We start from the raw sequence: 6,911 nt of genomic DNA, 5'->3' as shown, positions 1-6,911 counted from the left end.
GGGGTCCCTGGTGAACACCAGGGGTACGTTAGACTCTGCGCCTGTTAGACCAGTTGCGCTAATACCGGTTAGTGTCTACTCCTCTCCAGTGCCCCTAGGCCTACGGCCTGACACTGCCCCCTTCATCACACTTTTCCCCTCATCTCACTGCTGCACTCTTCATCACACTGCTGCCCCGTTCATCACACTGCTTTTCCCTCAATCACACTGTGGCCATCATCACAAGGCTGCCCCCCTCATCACAATGCTGCCCCCTTCATTACACTGTGCCCTTCATCGCACTGTGTACTACAGCTTGTAGTACAATATTCTGTGAATGAATGACACAGCCACAGTGAGTACTATGCGATGTGGCAGCCCATGTACAGACCGTACAGGCTGTCTGCACCACATTACCACTGGACCACCTGGCGGACAAAAATACAAGGGGGCATATGGTCCACTGACCCCCCGACCCAGCCCGTTCCTTACATTGGGTCCCCCTGCTTAAGCTGGAACTATTACCAGGCAATGACAGGCTGGTCATGCTATAAAAAGGAAACATGCATAGGTGGAGTCCTTCTGTTATAGTAGGATACATCCCCCAGCATACTCAGCGCTGAACTGAATTGCCTAGGGCAATTAGGCCTGGAGAAAAAATGTTTGGCCTTCCCCATTTAAAAACAGCCCCATGCTGAAAACATTGGACACAATGGCCAGTGGGTGTTTGGTAATGAAAGATTTAAAATTTGTTTTAAAATAGTATTGTTATATGCAGCACTGATGGTCTCAGCAAGTCCTGACAGCTTTTGTGTATGCTGACGCTTGTAGAACTAAAAGTGCCAGCATACCCATGGCTTCCAACGCATATTTGCTTTGGCATTCAGGGCTTGCCAGCACCTGTAGTGCCACATAGAAAAATACTGTAAAAAAACATATACACACCATTGAAAAAAATCCCTTATTCAAAATAAATAACTCACCCAATCCCTCTTTCATTACTTTATTAATAGCCTAATTCCAAAGGGATCTCCTTCTTTCTTAAATTTATAGAAAAGAAAAAAACAACACAGTTCTACATGTGTCATATACCCAAGCCGTTTATGAATACCAAGGCTTGCTAGGACCAATAGTGCTACATTTAAATATGCTTTTTGTTTTTAACTTAAATCCTTTATTATTACACGGTGTCAGAGGTGTTGGGAAGATCTCCAGTGCTTCAGCATGGGACGTTTTTTTCCTAAAGGGAGGACCACAATTTTTTTTGCAGTCCAGATTCCCAGATGGGAACTATAGCAGAGGTACCCCAGACTGCAGGTTTCCCAATTATAGTGTGACCAGTCCAGCCTGTCATAGTCTGGTCCTGGTATGCATTAGCAGCAACCAGCCCAGGATATGACCTTGGGTTAAATTTATCAAGCTGTAGGTATGAAAAAGTAGAGATGTTGCCATTAGCAACCAATCAAATTCGAGCTGTCATTTTGTAGAATGTAAATAAATGATAACTAGAATCTGTTTGGCTACTATAGGCAACATCTCAACTTTTTCAAACCCGCAGCTTGATAAATATACCTTTATATACCTATATTGATAAATATACCTTTTGGTGTTTGGACCACTTTGTGGAAGGGGTTTATAATTTTTAAAAAAAACATTATTTAAATCTGTATTTTTTATTTTTACATTGCAAAGGTCCGTACTTATGATGATGCTCATCAGCATTTCATTGCACCCGGGATCGAGCACCCACAAGAGATACACCTGCTAACAGGCGTATCTGCGGCTGTGTTCACCTCTGATTTAGTCACAATTATGTGAACACGCTCCTTACTGTACTTGGCTTATGCTTGTGTTACATCCATTACTATCTCACCCATAAAGATTGACTCATGCGATTAATGCGGTTCCAACGCACAAAGATATTTAATAGCAAAACAGCAGAATTACAGCAAACTATGATAAAATATAAGAAACTATAACAATATACAAGAAAGTATAACCGATACATTGCGGCGTGCATCCTGGATCCAGGGACAGTCCTCAAAGCTGAAGTCTGTAATCAAAAAGAGACTGAATGATACTGCCAGTGGCTTTTTATGCAGTTTCAGTTAACAAAAAAAACAGTGAGGATGTCACAGTGTACAGTGCAGATAGGTCAGTTCAAAGGATTCCCCTCCAAAGGTAGGGGCAAGTCCTTCCTTAAGCTGTGTGCATGTCTTGCCTGAGGGAACCGAACAAACCTGATTTGAACTAACCCTTTTTACAAAGTATTGCAAAGTATTTTTGAGTATGAATCTTATATAATCAAAATGAGCAATCGCTATGTGTGATCGCTTGTCTGATGGTACCGTATTACTGCTGGTAAAAAAATGAATTAATATAAGTCCAAACACCATATATTTTGTATTTAGCATTCATGCAGAGTTCTGTAATAACCGATATTTATTAATTTAAAATGACTTCATCCAATTATTTAACTTCGACACTTGCCTGCCCCTTCCCTCCCGTGTTCCGCCTCTCTAAGCATAAGCTGCATCTTTGGTGCTCATGCATAGTACGGAAATATGTACTTACTTGCGTCCAACTCTGCATGCGCCCCATAATGTTCAGAAGGGCTTTCTAGAAAAAAAATTATATAAATGTATTCATCTATATTTCGATAAATAATGTGAGAAAGCTTTAGGAATCGGTTTATGTACCATTACAAAATGTCACAAATATATTATTGTTATTATTATTATTATTATTATTGTTCATTTCTAAGGTTCGACAGTGCTCCACAGCACCGGACACTGGTGAAAACAGGACATACATAAAACAGAGATATACAAAATAAAACAGACATGAAAACAAAGAAGATTCTCCCTCCATTACTCTTAAAAGTATGAGTCTTCAATCATAGCCACCCAGATGTTCTCCTCCAAGGACAGAAGCTTGCAGACTCAGAAGAGAGGGCACAAGAAACACATTTGAACCCCTGTTTGATGATATGCTACATTCTCACATATAGGGCCTGATTCATGTTTGAAAGTATGTCCATTTCAATAGTATATTTTGCTTGAAATAGGTCTACACATGTTATGAAACGGACCTTATGACAATGAACTCTACAGCATGCAATTCATGTCTAAACGTAAATGACCTACAACTTGAAAGGCGGAATGGGGAAGGTAAGGGGCAGACTAACATAGGCCCCACTGCCTATGTTTCACGACCCCCGACTATGCTGTGAGGTGGACAGTGAGCCCTTGTGGTCAGCAACGCTGACCAGTTATGTCTCAATACTGACCAGTGACATTGCAACAAAGAGGATCCGGGATAAACAGCCAGACAAGCAAGAAAGAGAAGTCGACACAAAAGTGAGGAAGGCTATACATACAGTCTATAATTTGTGCCATTCACGGGGATCCCTGGTGGATTGTACTTGGGATGGTTTCTTCCCAAAGACCTGTCACAATTGTTGATGATTAATTACATTACTTGATGCTCTCTAGCACAGCATGTATCTTATTAAGCTGTGTGACAGAAAAATCAGCTTTTATTGTATTTTTATTGTTTTCTCACAAGTGAATGAGCAGTGTTAGGGATAGCTTATAGTCTTTCTAGTATGTATTTTCCGATAATTTATAGATTTATTATAAAATTATGATATATGTTTGCACAGTACAAAAATAAACAGAACAGGTATTAAGCCTAATTTACTTTAAGTGCAAGAAATTAGGGTCCATAGCTCAAATTGTGTTTTGTGACATCATTTTCCTATATGTTGCACAAATACAAATTTTTTAGGAAGCACACAGATGTGCATGTCAAAATTGCAGCCACTGCAAGGGTGCAAATGTTGGCATGTTCTAAAGGGAGTTGTTTGGCTGTATGTAGTATTTGTTGAGAAATGTGTATTATGTTTATTTGAGCACCTCACTTTGTGCCCACATGTAAATGCAAGATTCTGCTTTTGCAGGTTGAGATTCCTGGTGGGCTCACTGCCTGTCGGCCCTTTTCCACACCCTAGTATTGATTGACAGGCTGGTCCCTCTCCTAGGACATCACATGTGGGGTATGCACCACATAACGTGCATGATGTTTCACGTGTGCGGGCTGTAAGAGAGGACTCTGCAGCGCCAGATGGAAGAAGGGGAGGGGTGATTTTCATGTAATATAGGTGCATCATTTTTGGATCTTCCAATTGAATGACAGTTCTGCCACTAGGACACGTTATGTTGGTTTGGCTAGTACACATGGAATATAATAACAGGAGGGTCTTTAGAGGACATAATGAAAATATAAGACTATTTGCTGTTAACTTAACGATGAGGGTGATAATTTAATAGTGGGTGGGAGATATTAATTTACTTGTGAGATATTCATTTGGTGGGAGTTATTTAATGTTGGTGCCTATTAATTTAAAGTAGGTTGATGGAAACATTTAATGCTGGAGAAGATGGGGGGATAATAATTGAATGTGGGGCTGAGTTTGGGGAGAACAAGGTCTAGTTATTAAATGTTAATACTAATTATTTAATGTCAGAACTCGTTGGGGAAAATAGGTGTATTCTTTAAATCATGTAGCTTGGTTGCAGGGAGGAAGGCAGCATTATTAAGTGTGGGTGCTATAGATTTAGGGAGTTCACTCATTGCTAGACTTTCCATATTTCGTGAACCTATCTTTTTTCCAAACAGGACCCAACATTCCCAGATCTGGATAAGCAGCAACTGAGCTTAAGACACCAGCAGCAGCAGGCAATGAAAGCTCCAAAATCAGGTAGAGACAATGACAGTCTAACTGTTTTGAAACTGATGGAGGAGTCCCTATTTTGGAAGTGCCCCACAGGATTTCTCAATCAGGACTTTGTCCTGATCTTCGGGCTGGGGCCAGAATGTGCATTGTTTATATATTACACTATGAAACTATCCATGTCCTCCATATGCTGACCACATCCCCTATAGTGGATGGTCACACCACCTCTGCTGGGCCCTTTCCATTGGTGCAAAATGGAGCCCCTATGCCACCCTGTCCGTGTTGCTGGGGACCGGCTGGGCTTGGCATCCCACCGTCCTTTTTCTTTATCCCAAATACACCGCTCTAAACACAGTAGGAGGGGTTTGCTGCTGCCACCACTAGGCTTCTCTGCCAGCACCTAGAACCGCTTCCTTCTGGGTAACTCTCACTGCTACTGTACCCCTTTGTTGGGCAACTGGAGTGGTACACCTGACCTCTTCCTTTAGATCAGGGTTGCTGTGGATGGTTCCCACTGGCCTATCACACCGGCCACAGCCGGTTACAAAAACAAGTTTCCTCCACTGAAATGTCTATTGCATCAGAAATCAAAACTTGAATATGAAAATAAATACATTTATACTCTCAGCACCCAGTGCAGGGACTTAATCCTTTCTGGCACTGTGCGCCGGTTACTAACCAGCGCCATAGCATCCTAATATTTAATATTTACATTTAAATGAATAAATATACCCTTTAATACATCTTTAATCTCTTAGTGCTGAGGTTTAACCCATTCGGCACAGCTACATCAGGTATTAACCCATTCGATGCTACAGCAGTCATCTTGGTCAGGTGGGAGGTGAAGGGCAACACCATTGCATTACCCCAGGGGAGGCTTTCATGCCCCAGTCAAACACTGACAGTAAGGACGCTCCATCACAGGTGCTGCCAATTCAAATCATGGGTTTCTCCTAAGTACATTTGGTTGTCACCCATATCATTTCTACCCGTTACAGGTTAAGTGTAAGTGCTGACTGATCTAAATCTTAAATTAAAGCGGCAATGCCAGGGCCCCTCAGGTTAAGTCTATAAACACTTAACCTCACATTGCTGCTTTAAATTAAGATTTACTAAGGTCGCAATCACATCACAATTTCCTGCCGGACATCTGTGTATCGGAATAAGCTGCTGGATGTGTGGTGCTGCCATCGGAGATGTAAGCAGTCATTTTCAAGGGAAGTCTACTTTAATAGTAATGGTTTTTGTAACTTTTGCATTTTTCATGAAGGTATCTTCGGTGTCGGAATGGTGGTAATCGTTTTTTACAATTACCACCGTTTGTAAATACCAGTAGTCAACTTTGCAAGGTATTAGATTGATCCTTATATCACATAAAAACATAATATAAAAGTTTCAGCAAAATAAATATATTTATTTTGGAGCGATCAAACACAGTCAATATTACTTTAAGATGGCTATTTTTAATAAACTGCAGTTTGATACATATAGTTTTGAAAACATTAGTTTACATATTACACACATATGCAGTGCATCATAAAACTCAGATGTTTACCTGCAGCCTCAAGGATAGGATTTTGGCAAAATGGATTCCAACTCTTCCTTTCAAAAAAAATAAACGCATTTAGTAAGGAACACCATGATCTTCCAAGTTTCAGGTTGCTCCTTTAATCACAAGATGAAAACTTTTGCACTATTTACATAGACAAAACTCATGTGAAGCACTAATTATAGATTCAAACAAAAATAGACACATGCTTTTACAAATGACATTTGAACTGCAGACTCACTTTGTCGCATCATTGTAAATGACCATTGTGAGCACAACCAGAATTGTCCTAAAGGAGGGGCAGGATCAAGTAACACACTTACCATGGTTTACGCAGGAAGTGTTGACACTCATTCATCTACATTCACAGTTGCACAGCTTTCATTTAAAGCTGGATTTTTCTCATGTTATCCTAGATAAACACTTATAGAGTATATGTATACATTGAATTAAACATTCAGATGTCCTTCTCAGCACAATTGTCACACATTGTACCAGCTAAACCTGCATTATGGTCACTGTTCTCACCTGTTTCCCTCTTCCTGCATTCACTTGCTGGTCTGAATTGAACATACACATACCTGGTTTGCTCACTACCTTTGTGCCTCAAGCTCTCTGAAGGAAGTTACTCCAATGGTACCAAGC

Source organism: Mixophyes fleayi, chromosome 3, assembly GCF_038048845.1.
Source record: "Mixophyes fleayi isolate aMixFle1 chromosome 3, aMixFle1.hap1, whole genome shotgun sequence".
In the NCBI taxonomy this organism is placed as follows: Eukaryota; Metazoa; Chordata; class Amphibia; order Anura; family Limnodynastidae; genus Mixophyes; species Mixophyes fleayi.
Note: the sequence above shows the minus strand (reverse complement) of the source record.